The sequence below is a fragment of the Vicia villosa genome, linkage group LG2 (genome assembly GCF_029867415.1).
Source record: "Vicia villosa cultivar HV-30 ecotype Madison, WI linkage group LG2, Vvil1.0, whole genome shotgun sequence".
Classification (NCBI taxonomy): domain Eukaryota; kingdom Viridiplantae; phylum Streptophyta; class Magnoliopsida; order Fabales; family Fabaceae; genus Vicia; species Vicia villosa.
The window spans coordinates 101,112,028-101,130,008 of record NC_081181.1 but is presented as its reverse complement, the minus strand read 5'-3'; positions in this window follow the sequence as shown (position 1 = coordinate 101,130,008).

Sequence of the window (17,981 nt, the reverse complement as noted above, 5' to 3'; positions counted from 1 at the left end):
GTTGATTATGTCTGAGTCACTTTTCTTTGAAAAGATTTCGGCCTATATGGCTGAGAACAAAACAAAAGCGACTCTCAAAGCCGAAACAACAAACATGGCCGATACGGCCATTGATGACGAAATTCAGGCAACAGGACCTGGGATACAATTCAAACCAAGACCACCCGACGATCATCAAGGAGAAAGATCAGAGGCTCAACGCCATTTATGATGAGGAACCCTTTAGATTCGAAAAAGATCCCGTCGAACACGAAGATGGTGGCGCAGGATCCTCTCGAGGAAGTAAATGTGGGAGATGAAAACACAAAAAGAGTTACATACATCAGTGCTAGAGTAAGTCCAAAATTGAAGACAAAGTTAGTCAAATTGTTGAAAGAAAATAAAGACTGTTTTGCCTGGGACTATGACGCAATGCCTAGTCTGAAGAGAGATCTAGTCGAATTGAAGCTGCTAGTTAAGGGTGGCAAGAAGCCCATCAAAAAGACTCCAAGGAGGTTCGCACAAAATGTTCTCTCTAAGATTAAGAAAGAAGTCGAAAGGCTTCTTCGCTGCAAATTCATCAGTACCACAAGGTATGTCGAATGGATTGCTAATATTGTTCCTGTTATAAAGAAAAATGGTTCTTTAAGAGTTTGCATAGATTTTCGCAATTTAGCAACTCCCAAAGACGAATACCCTATGCCTGTGGCAGAAATGCTAATTAGCTCTGCTGCATGCTTCGAGTATCTTAGTATGCTTAATGGATACTCTTGGTATAATCAAATATTCATTGTTGAAGAAGATGTGTCCAAAACAACGTTTCGTTGCCCTAGGGCAATAGGCACCTATGAATGGGTTGTAATGCCTTTCGGCCTAAAGAATGCTGGGGAAACTTACCAAAGAGAAATGAATTTTATATTCCATGATTATTTATAAACTTTCATGCAAGTTTACATAGATGATATTGTAATAAAATATGTATCAAACGAAAGCCATTTGGATCATTTTCGGCAATCATTCGACAGAATGAGAAAACATGGTTTGAAGATGAACCCCTTAAAGTGTGCCTTCTTTGTGCAGGCAAGAGATATCCTGGGCTTTATGGTTCATAAAAAAGGGATAGAAATAAACCAGAATAAGACGAAGGCTATCATGGAAGCGAAAGAGCCATCAACCAAGAAAGAATTGCAATCACTTCTAAGAAAGATAAACTTCTTGAGAAGATTCATTTCTAACTTAAGTGGTCGAACCCAAGATTTCTCCCCTCTCCTTCGTTTAAAGCAAGGGAAATTCGAGTGGAATTAAGAGCATCAAGAGGCATTCGAAAAAATCAAAGAATACTTTATAAATCCCCCTATCTTATATCTCCCTTGTGGAAACAAGCCCATGAGGTTTTACATATCTGCTTCTGATTGTACTATTAGTATTATGTTAGCCCAAGAAGATGAGAATGGCATCGAAAGAGCCATTTACTAACTAAGTAGGGTATTAAATGATGCAGAAACAAGATATACTGTTATAGAAAAGCTTTGTCTTTGTTTGTATTTCTCTTGCACAAAACTTAAATATTATATAAAACATATTGATGTGTATGTTTCTTCACATTTCAATGTTATCAAGCATATGTTGTCAAAACCAATATTACATAGTCGAATTGGCAAATGGGCGTTAGCCCTTACTGAGTACTCCTTAGCCTTCTTGCCTTTGAAGGCAATGAAGGGCCAAGTAGTCTCAGATTTTATTGTAGATCACGCAGTGGTCGAAAGTCTTCAATGCTATGTGGACATAAAACCTTGGATGTTATTCTTCGATGGTTCTACACATAGAGAAGGTAGCGGAGTTGGAATCTTAACTATTTCTCCTGAAGGAATTCCAACAAAACTCAAGTATAAAATCTAAGTCCATTTCTATTTGAATGATGAGGCGGAATACGAAGCTCTGATAGCCGGACTTGAAGCCTTGTTGGAATTGGGGGCAACCAGAGTCAAAATAAAGGGAGACTCCGAGTTAGTAGTCAAGCAATTAACAAAAGAATACAAGTGCATAAAAGAAAATTTAATTATATATTTTATTCTTGCTAATATATTGCTCAAAAGATTCGAATATGTAGACATTAAGCATGTCCCTAGATTAAGGAATCAAGAGGAAAATGATTTAGCACAAATAGCCTCAAGATATAAGGTTTCGAAAGAAAAGTTAGAAGGGTTGATCGAAGTTAAAGGAAAAGCATTGGCTACCAGATTATCTCCGTCAAATTTAGAAATCACAAGGCTGGGATACGCTAACGAAAAAGAGTTTGAAGTCTTAGCCATTGACACTGCTGTAGATACTGATTGGCGAAGTTCAATCATACATTATCTTAGAGATCCTACAATAAATACAGAAAGAAAGATCAATTATAGAGCCATATCCTATATATTGATGGGAAACGAACTGTTCAAGAAAACACTAGATGGGATCTTACTCAAATGCTTAGGAGAAAGTGAGGCATATTTAGCCTTATCTAGTGTACATAGTGGGGCATGCGGAGCATACCAAGCCGGACATAAGATGAAATGGTTATTATTTTTGTTATGGGATATATTGGCCCACTATGCTCAAGTACTCCATAGACTTCGCCAAAGGATGCCAAGAGTGTCAAGTCCTTGCAGGTATCCAACATGTTCCTGCAAGCGAACTCCATTCGATTATCAAGCCATGGCCATTTAAAGGGTGGGAGTTGGATTTAATAGATGAAATACGACCTATTTCATCTAAAGGTCAAAGGTACATTTTAGTAGGAATAGATTATTTCACCAAATGGGTCGAAGTCGTACCTGTGATAAATGTAGATCAAGAGGCTGTCATTGAGTTCGTTCAAAGGCAGATAATTTACAGGTTCGGAATTCTAGAAAGCATCACAACAGATCAAGGATGAGTTTTTACAGGTCGAAAAATGCAGGAATTCGCTAAAGAAATAGGGTTTAAATTATTAACCTCTACCCCATATTATGCTCAAGCCAATGGTTAGGTCGAAGCAGCCAACAAAGTGATAACTAGTTTGATTAAGAAGCATGTGGGAAGGAATCCCAAGATTTGGCATAAAACCTTGGATCAATCTCTTTGGGCTTGTCGGACGTCCCCTAAAAAAGCAACAAATGCTACGCCTTTCCAACTCACGCTCGATCACGATGCAGTCCTACCTGTCAAAATTCACCTTCAATCTGTAAGAATTCAGAGGCAGGATGAAATCCTTTTCGAGCATTATTGAGAAATGATGATGAACGAATTAACAAACATAGATGAGGAAAGATTGTGAGCATTGGAAATCTTGAGAAGGCAGAAGGAAAGGATAGCTAAAGCTTATAACAAGAGAGTTAAAAGCAAAGTTTTTTCGACGAATGAATTATTATGGAAGGTTATATTACCTATGGATCGAAAGAATCAATCATTGGGAAAGTGGTCTCCGTATTGGGAAGGTCCCTTTCGAGTATTGTGAGAATTTTCAAATAACGCTTACGAAATAGAGGAGTTGTCTGAAAATTGAAGGATCCTCCGAGTGAGTGGCAAGTATTTGAAAAAATATAAACCTTGTCTTCACGAGATTAAAATCCTAACAGAGTGATATATAAATTCGAAATTGCATAAGAAGCCAAAATGGTGTGATTTAAATAGAAAACGTCAAAATGGCATTGTCTTAACATTGTACAACCCAAAATAAACATCTAAAAGTTAACATCTATGACTGTTGTTAAACATAAAGAGGGCAGGAACAAAACATACTCTAAATTCTCAAAAAAGAAGCCTAAAATTATTACAAGGATAGTTAAGTGTCAAAATCAGCAAGAATGGAAGCTTCCATCTGAGCATACTAAGAAGCAGATACGACAAAGCGATGCTCGATCATAATTTGTTCTTTTTTCAACTCTTCGATCTCGATCTCCAATTGTTGGGCCTTTTCAATATGTTAAATTTTAGCTTGAATTTCTTTGCTTAATTCTTGGCTATCGAGCTTTCGGATCTCATCCTGACGACCCTTTACAGTCTGTATCTTTTGCTTCAATTGTCCGGTCTGTTGTTCCCATTCCTTGATGTTTTCTTCACAAGTTGTATACTCCTCTTCATACTTCAAGCGTTGAGTTTCCATAGCTTCAACCTTGACGTTAGAAGCATTAGCAGCATTCTACAAAGAAGATTGAGCACTCACTTTGGCGGTGATCTTTTTAGAGACATCCTGCTTGCGAAGTTGATCTGAGTGGAGCTGGTCAATAAACAAGCCTACTGTTATTTGTTCTTGAGAGACTTCTCCAGAGACACTTAATACATCCACCTTTTTCAACAAATGCTTAAGGCCAAAGCAGAGGTTAAAATTATCACTCATGACTTGAATTAGGTTGATATCGAAGACTTTTTCTTTTATCTGACAAAGGAGACTTTGGCTAGTTGGTTCCACAGGTTTTTCCCCTGAAGCAGTCGACGATGTTCCACTCTTCTCAGACGAACTACTTCTTGCATTCATCATGGCCTTGAGAAATCCTGTAGGATTTATTGCCTTGAGATTAGCTAGCTTAGCCTGCGAAAGAGTTCAAGGAGTTGTAGTTGAAGTAGTCGTTGGGTGTCTAATTGTCCCAAAAGGTTGGTTCGATTCAGCTGTTCCCTCTGGCTTGCTTGAAGCCTCATCGATGGGTTCATCGTTGAATATCATATCAGCTCCTTCATCTTCTTTCGACTATTTGTCACCTTCGTCAATATTCGACAGACGTTGGTCATCTTCCATTTCGAAGTCTTTCCCCTGAGTTGGGATTTTAGGTGATGAATCTTCTTGAACTACCATTTTGACAAAATCAGGTTTTTTGGGATTTTTCAGTATGTCATCACTTTCTGTATCTGAATTAACCAAAGTTTGTAAAGGAGGATTAGTTTGAAACACTTTTCCTTGAGAAGGCACTGCAAAGAAGAAATCACTAGGTTCATTGTTTGATCCTTCAAGAGATCCTTTGTTAGATAAAACAGGAATCGAACGGGAGTCCGTACTTGTAGGATTGTCAGATGTCAGATTCGAAGTAGCAGTACTAATAACATCATCCTACACAAGTAAACAACATGAAACAGTCTAAGTCTGAAGCAAGTGAAGAACTTATGTGAGTAAGAATTGTGGTTTACCTTGGGAACAACATTGTCTGGGCTGGAACTATGGCTTTCATCAATTGCCGCAGTTCCGACAATCTTCAGAGGTTGTTCTTCTGATGTCTTCTGGTCATTCGAGGTTTCAAGCTTCGAAGTCCCAGAGGTTTTCTCTTGGGCCAAAGGAACCGCAGTTCCATGATTTTGGGGTGCAACAATATACAATGTGCGTGCTCGAGACAACAAGGTGGTAAGAGGACCAAGATTTGAGATGCAATAGTTGTTGAAGTTTTGGAAGATGACGACTATGTTTCAAGGTACAAAGTTTGTGATGATAAAGTCACTGTTCGAGATATATTTTGGAGTCATCCCGATTCCGTGAAGTTGTTCAACACGTTTCACTCTATGCTCATGATTGACTCAATATACAAAACAAACAAGCATAGACTTCCATTCTTGGAAATTGTTGGTGTCACTTCTATAGGGATGACTTATTCAGTCGATTTTCTATTTTTGGAATTCGAAAAGGAGGACAACGTTCATAATCATCTATCGCGACACCGCAATGATGAATTCGGTTGCAATAGTTTTTCTATTTCTTCCACATTACTTTGTAAGTATCACATAACCAAAAATGTGAGAAGTCGAGTAAAACCTGTGGTTGGTACGAAACAAGTCAAAGGTGAAGATGGTAAAGTTATCAAACCTGGTGTGGTTGTTGAAAAGATAATGGATGCATGAAATGGTGTAATAAATTCTTCCACGAAAGAATTATATGCCAAATATGTTCTACATTTCAGGAGTGTGTGTGCGATATATCCAGATTTGTTGAAATATATTGAAGGCACGATTCTAGATCAGGTTAAAGACAAGATTGTTTGTGCATGGACTAATTAGGTTCGAAACTTTGGCAATAAAATAACCAAAAAATTGAATATGCATATGCTAGACTTAAGAATTGGTTGGGAAATGATAAAGGTGATTTTTGTCAAGATTAGGACATCGTGAATCAAATGCTCCAAAACCAACATAATGAGATACACTTATCTTTTAATTTTTCACATCAAAGAGCAACTTAGGAAGATTGCATATCCATAAACAATAGATTTGAAACCACCATCTGAAACGGTTAAAAAAAGGTGTCCCTAAAAAGGTAAAATCGACTCAAATTGACAACTCCACGAGATGGTCTCCTTTGTATTTTAAGTATGTTGACTCACATTTTTCGGAATCTTCGACTCCAAAATCCCAAAAACAAATTTCAAGGGTACGCGCATTAGCAAACCACCTCCTTCACCGCTGTTCCGGACACAGGATATTTATAAAGACGCGGCCTATAGCGTAGAATACTCATCAGGCTGAGCACTAAGCTCTACCCGGCAAGCATGTAGTCCAGCCGAGAACTTCCTGTAAACAGAAGTCGAGTACTAGACCGGAAGCCGAGCGTTACAGGTCATTATGAGGCGGTTACAAGCGTTATAGGTTATTAATGGGCGGTTACAAACATTATGGGTTATTAATGGGCGATTACAAGCGTTACATGTGATTAATGGACTGTTACATGTCCATTAATCATGGCTATTCAATATGGGTTAAGGCTTATACTATAAATAAGCCTAAAGACCTCAGATAAAGGGGATAACCTGACTTAACCTATCCATCACTCGACAATGACTTACACAAGTGCTCCCGTACAAGGGATAAGCCAGACACCCTCTTGGAGCACGGTGCCTAGCCCATCGCTTCCAAATCCCTAAAGTCAGTCAAAAATCATCTGGTCCCTAAGCTTTCCTCACCTCCGAGGGTAAGCTCCCTAAATCTAGTTTTTATACAAGAACAATGGCGCTGTCTGTGGCAACCCGATAAAACCTTCCTGGGCCACAAATATCACACCTTAATAGTCACCTATGTGATTCACGTAGAAGCCATGGTCTCACCATAACAATACCATTACCGTTCTCAGGCATCAAGATTCGTTTTCCTTCTAGGCCGCCATAGGTAATACTGGTCATTAGCGTGAGCAAGTTCAAGTAAAGTGGGACGCGGAGCAGACTTTGGGAACATCGTCTATGTAGTCAGGTTGCAATGCATCGTGTACACCATCACTGGGAAGGAACGGGGCATCATCTGAAGAGAGAATGGCAACCCGGCGAAAGAGAATACGGAGACTATCGGGTCTCGTTGCGATGCGTGTCTTTCCATACATCGGAAACAATCATCTCAGTACACAGGCCTCCATTAAAAGATAAGTTTCTTATCCGCATCCTAATAGCTTCTAAGTACTGTGATAAGTTTATGAAATTAACAACAATGATTGATTCCGAGATCGGTCTCAGCATCAGCGTGATGAAGCTGTGAGGCACAGATCACTCATGTTATCAACCATCTGAGGACCTTCGATACCGATGGTATCTCCATGATGAATAGCCAAGAATACAATCCAAGTGACTTGACTACGATCGATTCAATAAAGATCATCCAAGCGTCTCTGACGTTGGCATTTAAACTCAGAGTTCAGGCCTACCATCATTTATGAGGCCAGAATTTCAAAGGAGAATGATTCAAAAACCGATAATGAATGTCGATGTGTTCGTTAAAGCTTCAAAAGAACTGACAGAGATACTTATATTAGTAACGGTAGGAGCTGAATCATTGAATCCAGAATGAAATGGAGAAAAGCCGAGTAGGTATGGACTCCGAGTTCTATAAGTACGGAGAGAATTTAGTGTCTGACAAAGTCGGGCCATCGTCATAAGCTGACAATTCGATAACTGCAAGTCGGTTACCCGAATAAATGACGATGCCAACACTGCTATGAAAAGAGCCCAGAATGATTCACAAGGGACGACACTGAATTTAGTAGCAGATCCCACACATCATGTCCCATTAAAAGATAAGTTTTATATTTCTTACTCTTTCAGATTGTGGTTGATTTTATCAGTATCAAGCAGTTAGATTAGTATACTCATAACTAGCATTCAGTGGCGGAGTCGGGAATTTTATACAGCTTGGGCAAAAACTTTACACTATTGATTATTCATCTGTTTTAATTTTCACACCCTATTTTTACTAATTTTGCCCCTAATTTTGTTTCTGATTTTGTCTAAAAATCGACTATTAAATTGGGGAAGTACAAAGAAAATAGGGGTTGAGCCCGAGCGCGTCTGCTCGGCGGGTTAGCTGGGCCTTGGCTCCGCCCTTGCTAGCATTTGATATGCCGTGTTTGATTTATTGTTGTTGTAGCTTCTTCTTTTACTTTTAGCAACACTGCTGAATTGGAGAATTTAAAACTTCAACTGGAATGATAGCTAATAGGAAGTTATGTTGAATCTTATAAACTTCAAAAATAAGTAACAATTCTATCACAATTCTAGTTTACTACTCAATCGGTACAATTGCTGAGTTTGATATCTAATTAGTAATTGCGTAATTATACTCCTTGATACGTTACTAATAGATATGTACTATCTCTGCTATATCGTAAAAAAAGAAGGTGTTATTAATTGATATGTATTTATAGAAAAGCTGTTAGAATGAATGAATAAGGCGCCTCCAGATTTGATGTCGCATGAAACTCAAGTCGGTATTGGCCGACCCCTACAGGCTGGAATTGACAGCAAAGTATCCCGTCTGAAGCCGTTTTATCACAGTTCCGTCACAGTCATTGAAAGATAAGTCCACTAAGTTTTATGTGATTTATGCTCATATGCTCATAATTGTTGAAATTTTTATAATGGTGCTTATCAACGTTTTAGTTGGCCATTTCTTATAGGGGGCTTTTATGCACCAATAATATGTTACAAGTGCTATAATTCAGCATGTTCTATATACACTTACCAATATCGATATGCTTGGGGCAGGTGTCGTGAACAAAGTTGTTGCGTGATGTGTGTGAATAAACCAACAAAGTTGTTGCTACCGCTAATACTGTCCAAATTGAACACTAAATCATGTTCCAGGATCTTAATGGTTGCTAAAGCACGAGACATTAAATTTGTAACTAAAATTTTTGGCTGCTGATTGTGCTCATTTTTTAGTTAAATCCTTTACGACAAGCTTGCGCTACAAGTCTTCATTTGTGGTTAATCCCATTCATAACTTGCTACTAAATCTCGCATGGATGATAGCATATTGAAGGATGAACAAACGTGTCAGTGTTTGGTCTCTACCTAAGAGGATAGAAATATATGAGCTCATACTGTTATTATTTTTGTTGGAAAAGACGAGTAGTGGCCTCTACCGTTTGTTAGAAACTTTAAGCAATGGGTGTCGCTCCTTTCCCCTGCGTGGGTAGGAGGCACCTCGTTTATTTCCTAAATTCATCGAAATTATAGAGGAGAGAGAGGGCAATACGCATCATGGTCAAAAGAAATTAGAATATCTAACCGGGATAGCTCTTGATTAAAGCGCTTCACCATGTCCTATAAGTCTCGCGCTTGGGGGGTTGTATAGGTACCCCAGATTAGGAAATTGAAGAACCTAAAGATGTTGAGCTCTCAGAAGTCGGCACGCAAATATACTTAACAAAAGTCAAAATCACACAACTCGAAAGTTGAAAAAAGAGAAGTTGACGAGCCGACTCACCTCATCAGAGAAAGAATCTGACACAAAGTTGGGCAAGACGCAAATTTATGCTTCAAAACTAATCCTAATTAACATTGTTGGACAAAGCAAGATCATGTCCTCACCATTTTCAAACTATCTCATTTAGATTCACTAAAAGAGGTACAGGGTGTCATCCTATTTCCCTACGCGGGTGGGAGATACCCTACTCGTATTAGCCTAAAAAACAGGGTGAGATTCGAACAAAATGTAAAACATATGTAATCGGTAATGGCCGGATAGTGCAAGTATAAACACTCGGCCTAAAAACTTTGTAACACCACTATAAATAGTACGAAGACAAGCCGTTTCAACCTCGCCAAGGCTCTCAAACCAGTTTCCGGTGATCCCTTGCAATGGGCTCTGTCCGCACCAAAAGACGGTTAAGCCTCCGGGCCTATGTCCGCATCTAAAGACGGTTCAACCTCGCCAAGGCTCTCAAACCGATTTCCAGTGATCCCTTGCAAGGGGCTCTGTCCGCACCTAAGACGGTTAAGCCTCCGGGACTATGTCTGTGCCTAAAGACGGTTAAAGTCTTCGGACCTCAGGCCGCAAACTCGGTCAACCTCAATAAAGGCTCCTAAAAAAGACCTTATAAGGGGCTCTGCAATCCAAAAAAAAGTCCAAGCGCACTCTTAAAGCCTCTGGCATAACCGGCTCCAGCAAACCCGAATAAACTTCAGCTCCTGGAAAAAGCAAAAGTCCCAAAATGCTTATAGTCTCGAAAGTCAAAACTTCCGGACACTTAAAAGACTATGGGAGATATCAAAAGCAAATCACTTGCCTCCAAGGAGTCAAGAAGCTCTAAATACCACGCTTAAAAGAGCCGGGTATACAAGTTGAGTATCATCCAACACAGTCGAGTATGCTCAGGCATATGTGCTATGGATATCTAAACGGACGTCGAGTAAGCTACCAGGCATAACGACCGGGAAAACAGCATGGTTGAGTGCAAATCGAGGAACCTAAAAGTGTTTAATATCAACTATAACAACAAATAACAAACGCTTGGGGCTTACATCATATGAGCACTCATCCGGTTAACACAAATCGAAGAAAAGCCTTATAAATCGTCATTGCAAAAACAATAAAGGGAAAAACTTTAAATAATGACAATAACAATACAAAAGCGCAAATTCAAGAAAATGATGTATTTAAATATTATGCTTCTTATTTGCGACGCTTAAAGTCTTCTGAGTTAAGGTAATGAAGCCAGTATTCATCAAAACTCGAAAATGGAACCATGCTCCATAACAACAGCTTTAGCCTTAAAAGACTGCGACTTAGTCTTCATGGCTTGACTCTTCCCGCAACGAGAAGCATCCTTGGAAAGAATGCTTCGACTCATTGGGAGTCTGGATAAAGCTTCCTTTCTTCTTCCTCAAAAATACATGGTTTTGAGGCTTCAAAGGGTTTCCCACCTTTAGTCTTATCCATTGTTAAAAGGAGAGAAAGAACTTAGGAACAAAAAATTCCGTCGAGAACGGTTCACAAAATCCAGTTTCAAACCGATTTAGGACTCGGCTAAACGACTACTCGGATAATACGTGAACAAAAACGGTAGCAAAATTATAAAAACATAATTACAAAAGTTATCAAAGGCAAAGTTGATCAATATAGAGCCAGGAGGCTGAAAAACGATCACAAATGACAAAAGTCTATTTGACTACTAGAAATTCCAATTCCAGGAAAAAAAAAACTATTCCAGTCACTAGGGCATATGAACCTAATCTCAATGGTTTAGGACTTATCATAAATCACATCCGAGTTTTGTAAACCCAATCACAAAAACTCGGGGCTTATTAAAAAGTCTTTATTATTTCTTATCTTATTATTGATAAAGAACAAGAACTATCAAGAAACGTAAAATCATGACTTTTCCCGGGTACCTCCCAACTCGGATAAAAAAGGCATATACGAAAACCGCAAGGAGACAAGTTCTAAAATGACACTCCCCATTTAAAGGTCGAGTAACATGAGCTAAACACTCCCCAAACAAGGGTCGAGACCATAACCAAACGGGTAACTCCCATAGAAGAAACTCCCAGGCTCAATAAAAACCTCAACAAAGCTTACTTGAGGTTCATTAGCCTAGAGCCATGAACAAGAAGGCTCATTTGCCGGTTAAAATTAAAACCGCAGGCCTTGCATCTGCCCCTGACACATGTAACAACCATAAATATCCGAGATCTTCATGACCGAGCATATCATCTCGTCAACAAGGATCAATACTCGGGGGGCTTGTTCCGGACACGGGATATTTATAATGACGCGGCCTACAGCGTAGAATACTCACATGGCCGAGAACTATGCTCTACCCGGAAAGCACGTAGTCGAGCCGAGAACTTCCTGTAAACAAAAGTCGGGTACTAGACTGGAAGCTGGGCGTTACAGGTCATTATGAGGCGGTTACAAGCGTTATAGGTCATTAATGGGCGGTTACAAGCGTTACATGTGATTAATGGATGGTTACATGTCCATTAATAATGGCTATTCAATATGGGTTAAGGCTTATACTATAAATAAGCCTAAAGACCTCATATAAAGGGGATAACTTGACTTAACCTGACCCATCACTCGACAATGACTTACATAACGGCTCCCGTACGAGGGATAAGCCAGACACCCTCTTGGAGCACGGTGCCTAGCCCACCGCTTCCAAATCCCTAAAGTCAGTCGAAAAACCATCTGGTCCTTAACCTTTCCTCACCTCCGAGGGTAAGCTCCCTAAACCTAGTTTTTATACAAGAACAACCGTCTTTACCAAAAATCAAATTCATTGATAAGATGTTGCTTTTTATGCACAAATACATCGAGTTGAATGTAAATGTTAAAATTGACATTAATTGTGGTTTTCAAGCAGTTTCGGATTTACTCGGTAAGGGAGAGGATAACCACTAACTTTCCACCGTCACCTTATATAAGAGATGACGATGCATAAGGAACCATACACAAAGCTATATCGTAGTAAGTCACCTCATAATTCATCCAAACGAATCATGTGTATTGGTTGGTTATAAAAAACAACTTTTTTCAAGTTTATTTGAAACAGGGATGTCCTATACCAAAGACATCACCAGAGAGGACGACACATTTCACAAAAGATGATGAAACATGGTCAGATCACTTTCTTGAAAGGATGGAAGAGTTCACCAAGATGAGCGACATTGAACGTGAAGCAAATAAGGAAAGGTCGAAGATTGATCCACCAATATATTAATGTATTGACTCAAATTTTTATGTGTTTTAGTTGTAATCTAACAATGTAACACGTTTTTTTTGTAAGTAATACACCGCAAAATGTTATAAAATTGGATGGCATATTTTTTTTTTGGATAATTTATGTTTTTCAAATTCTACTCTGCATAATTATGGTTCTGTTTTCTGCATAATTTTTGGGTGGACCCAGAGATGCATCTTCTGGATACCCTTTATTATTTAAAAATAAATAAAATAGGGGATCATTCGCAGATGCATCTCTGGAGCGACCCTTATTTTTTGAAATAATAAGGAGGATTTGGAGATGTATTTCTGAAGTATTTCATTTAGACACGATCATGTATGTGAGGTCCTTATTGCTCTACAAGTTTTGTAAATAGGATTTCTCAATCCAATTTCTTAAATTAAACCAGAATGTCTACATATCCACATCTTACTTTTGTGTATTTCAATGACACAATACCCCACTTCAATTTTGAATCTGCGAAGATATACTTCTCGTCAATCTGAAAACCAAATTGAATACTCTCCTACAATATCCAAAAAAATTGGAGAGTTGTTAAGCTCGAGTACAGTTCACCCTTGATAGACAACGAAAGAAATATACAGTTCACATTGCTTGAACTAAAGACATATGATGATTTGAAGGTGAAGTGGAGTACCTTTTATCGTTACTCAACAAAGGGTCCAATTGAAGTGGATGCAAGAATTCAAATATCACCCGGCGATATTATAAGAATGTTGTGATATCCTGAACCACCTGTTTTTAATAACATGTAATATTAAATTTATGTAATGTTTATCTATATAATGTTTATTTTGGAGTTAATTTATCTTGGTTCAATTCCATTTTACCATTATTGTTTCTGCAGATGTCTGCTTTGATCTAACAGAGAATATTTTTCAGAAATGCTTCTGTGGATCATTGACTAAGTAATTAAGGGGTGTTACAAAAATGCATCTTCGGATCAATCTTTTACAAAATAAGAGTTTCTCACCATTTTTATTTTAATTGGATGTGAAAAATATGTGTCCGAAAATGCATCACCTAACGTTAGAAATATTTTAATCTTTTCACAATAGTTTAGAAAATAAAGCATATTTTCCTATATAATTTTGTTAGAAATAGATTTAGGCTACTAGAATATATATGTTAGTAGCTGTTATTTACACGCTACACTTTTATTCTAATAACACTGATTTATATGTAGGAAATTTCTTTAACCACCTCCTAATCTTCTTGGTCACCTCTGGTGAATTTACTAAAATACCCCTTGTTTCGGAAGTTCATTTCCGAAAATGTACTTTTATTGAAAAAAAAGTGTTTTCAGAAATGTATCTCCGAAAAGGTGTTTTTTTAATGAAAAATATTGATTTCGGAGATGCATCTCCGAAATAAAGTTGTTTTTCAGAAAATTGGTGTATTCGGAAGTTCATCTCTGAATTCACCCCCCTTGGAGGAATTCGGAAATGTACTTCCGAAATAAGGTCTGGACAGAAGAAAAATAACAAACAAGAACGATTCGTTTTATTTAATCGGATGAAGATTACATCGATCACATTACATAAGATTAAAGTTACATATTGTTAAACACGGGTAGGTGAGGATGAGTCAACATTTTGATAACGTTGGCCCCCGATCTTTGAAGTTTCGCGTCCAACTCGATCGGACCCTTCGAAGAAAATCGGTCAAACGTTGTCCACAAAACCGCTAAATCTTCGTCGTTCTTGATCTCAAAAGGTGTGAACTCAATGTCTCCCTCGTCGTTAAGCGATAGCGAGCGGTACTCGAGCTTGACAACCTTTCGATTTTCGGGATATTGCAATAGCGTGTTGAGCGACATTATTAACTCCGCAAACGGCGTGTCGCGCGAGAAGCGAAATTGGAATGGCATCGGGTAGCTGGTGGTGAAGTAGACGAATGCTAGGTGGGGGTATGTTTGTGTCATTTGTGTTTTCTGGTGTGAAGAGGATGAATAAGAGTGTGTTGTATTTATAGACTTATTGGAGCAATGATGGCCCAACAAACCTTATCCTGCTCAGTGGACTTTTCGGAAATGAACTTCCGAAAATTGGAGGCAGACTAGTATTTTTCGGAAGTTCATTTCCGAATTATGCAGAAACAGATGTAAATTTTGCATTTTGTTGATTGCTTAGTGTTTTGTGTAAAAAATACAAAAGGAGTTCAAAATAGACATAAATTAGACCATGATGACATAAAACATATACATACATGTATATGTATTGAATCGGTCCGATTTTATATGATAAACAACAATACATACAAAAATGGTCATTACAAACAAATAACGATCCAGAACAAACTAAAATTCACCGAACCAATCGGTGGATCCTAAGTCCAAAATAGGTATGTTCTTTGACCGCTCTCTATTTTGCTCGCGCTCTTGGCTCATCATTTCTTCAAACTCCGCCATTCTTGAAACGAAAGGATCCAGCCAAGTCTCCGCCTCATTTGAACGATGTGCCGTCCATTGACAAGAAGTAGCCGGTATAGGACACCCCGGTTTCAAAAACACTTGGACGAAGTGTCGCGATCGTAGATACCCGATGCATATGATGCGGCTCGACGCGTCCAATGGCGGTCGACTATGAAGTGGAAAGAAAGTCTCACTTAGTCCAAACCTCGTCAAATCGACACACACCATATCATATGCACTTGCTATTAGATGACACATATCGGGGAATGACATCCACTTCGAAACCGGAGCGATACCGGTAAGTGATGGAACAAGTGAATCGTGAATTTTCGCAAACTTTTTTTTATTTTCATATAGTCGGCCGTAGATGTCCCGATACGAAGTCAACTCCGCAATAAGTTCCCATCGGACTAAAGTGTGATTATTTTCCCCTTTACCGAGCAAACCCGCAACGGCCCGATATCCACAATTGTCGTCGCCTCCAACATCAACGATGTTATCGATATATTTGTGCATAAAAAGTGGCATCTCATCAATGTAGACAATGGGTGATTTTTTGATCGGCGGTGTGCGAGGTGGCTTCGAAATACGGGCTCCTTTGTTACCACTACACTTGGACTTCGGTGTCGGTGAATCCGGGAATGATGCATCAACATGTTCAAAGTAGGAAGGAGATCGTTTTGTTGATGTGTCTTCTTGTGTAATTTTGGACTTTTTCGGCGCACCTTTCGTTTTAACCGGTTGAGATGGCGGTTTCAAATCGGTGGTCTCCGGAAATGCAATTTTTCGCAATTGTTCTTTTATGTGCATTTTCATTGTGTCATCCGCTTTAGCAAACTTCTCCATTATCACTTCCAACTCGTCGGAGATGGTGATTTTGGAGTAATTTTCTTTCGGCGGGTCAAAATCATCAAAACGAAGCTTCTTCCAATGGTCGGCTACCTCATCCGTGCGTATTGGTGAATTCAACTTCTTCTTTTTTGAAAGTATACAAGCACATGGAAGGCCGTATGTCTTTCTAATGGTACACCCACATAAAGAACTATCCGGCCCCGTGGTCTCCGACCGCTTCGCTTCATGAAACAAAAAATTCAAACCCGATCGAGATATGTTATAAATCAATTGGGAGAATAAAATTTGGCCCTTATACCGGTGTTCCATAACCGTCTTGCTCCGACCGAACGATGTTTGAATTTCATTGTGTTGATTTTCAAGCATTTGGTTCATGGTGTCTCATCCCCGACACAAATCTCCCTTGCTATCACCCAACCACCTCTTGAAGACCGCATGTGCGGATTCAACTCGGTTAGTCGTGGTGCAACCAAGATGTCTAACTCGATTTGTCCAAGCGCACACGACTTTTTCTCTGACTTTGTCAAGAATGGTGGATTCGACGTAATGACAAAAAGTCTTAATGGAACCACACAAAGACCTAAAGTGTACCAATTTCTCGGTATACACCTCTTCGGAGTATGCATCTAAAATTTCCCTCCATGCCGCCATTATCCTATCAACCACAACACCGGCTTTGATAACTTTACCGTTTTCATCCGGCCTATCTTTTGTCCCAACCGCGGGTTTCAACTTACTTCTTACGTTGCAAGTTATGTGATACCGACAAAGTAACGCAGTCGATGTCGGGAAGACGGTATCAACCGCATTCATCAAAGCATTTTCCCGGTCGGTGACAATGACATTTGGCATAACCTTTTGATCAACTAACAAAGACTTGCATATTCCCAAAGCCCATGTAAAGTTTTCTTCTTTTTCACACTCCAAAAAAGCAAACCCGACCGAATAAGTCTTGTCCGTCGAGGTCACACCGACTATCTCTAGAAGAGGAAGCCTATATTTGTTTGTCTTGTATGTCGAATCCATGACAAGAACGGTTGGAAATGTGTTGAATAATTTGATACTTTCGGGATGAGTCCAAAAAATATCACGCACCGTAACTTTGTCCTCGGACGTTCGGAAGCTTGACACATATTTGTTATCGCCTAATAGTTTCAAAAGTTGTTGCATTTCCGACCGAGGGCCCATTTTCAAAACTTTGAGATTGTGTCATTCATTGTAAACTTGCTTGATATTTGAAACGCTATCCGGTTTTTCACGCTTCAAATCGGCAAGTATGTTGCGAGGCGCCACTTTGACTATCGTTAAATCCGAAATCACATTCTTCTCTTCGCGGAACAAACGACACGCCATTGGATGTCCATGTAACTTGGCATCCAAGGCATGATTATGAATTCCACAAATTACGGTTAAACGCCACAAATCATCAACCCTCCGAGTCGCGCGCAACTTAAACGGACACCCGCACTTTCTCGATCCCGTGTCTTCGTGTTTTAGCACCCGGTTTGATTGTGCATAACTCCCACCCCGTTTGCAATTCAAAACAATGAAAGCTTTCCACCTACTATTTCCATTGTCGGACCTTAAAATAGCAATTCCAAATCCAAGTTTACTAGCTTCGTTCCGAACCCAATCAATCAATTGTTCGCGACTACCGAAGCTCCGATCATTTGTAAATTGTTGTCGAACATCAACCGCATTGATCATAGATTTAACGTCGATAACCAGATCGTTATTAACGTTGACAACTGCTGGAACTACTGTGTCATCGTCTTGCACAATGTTGTC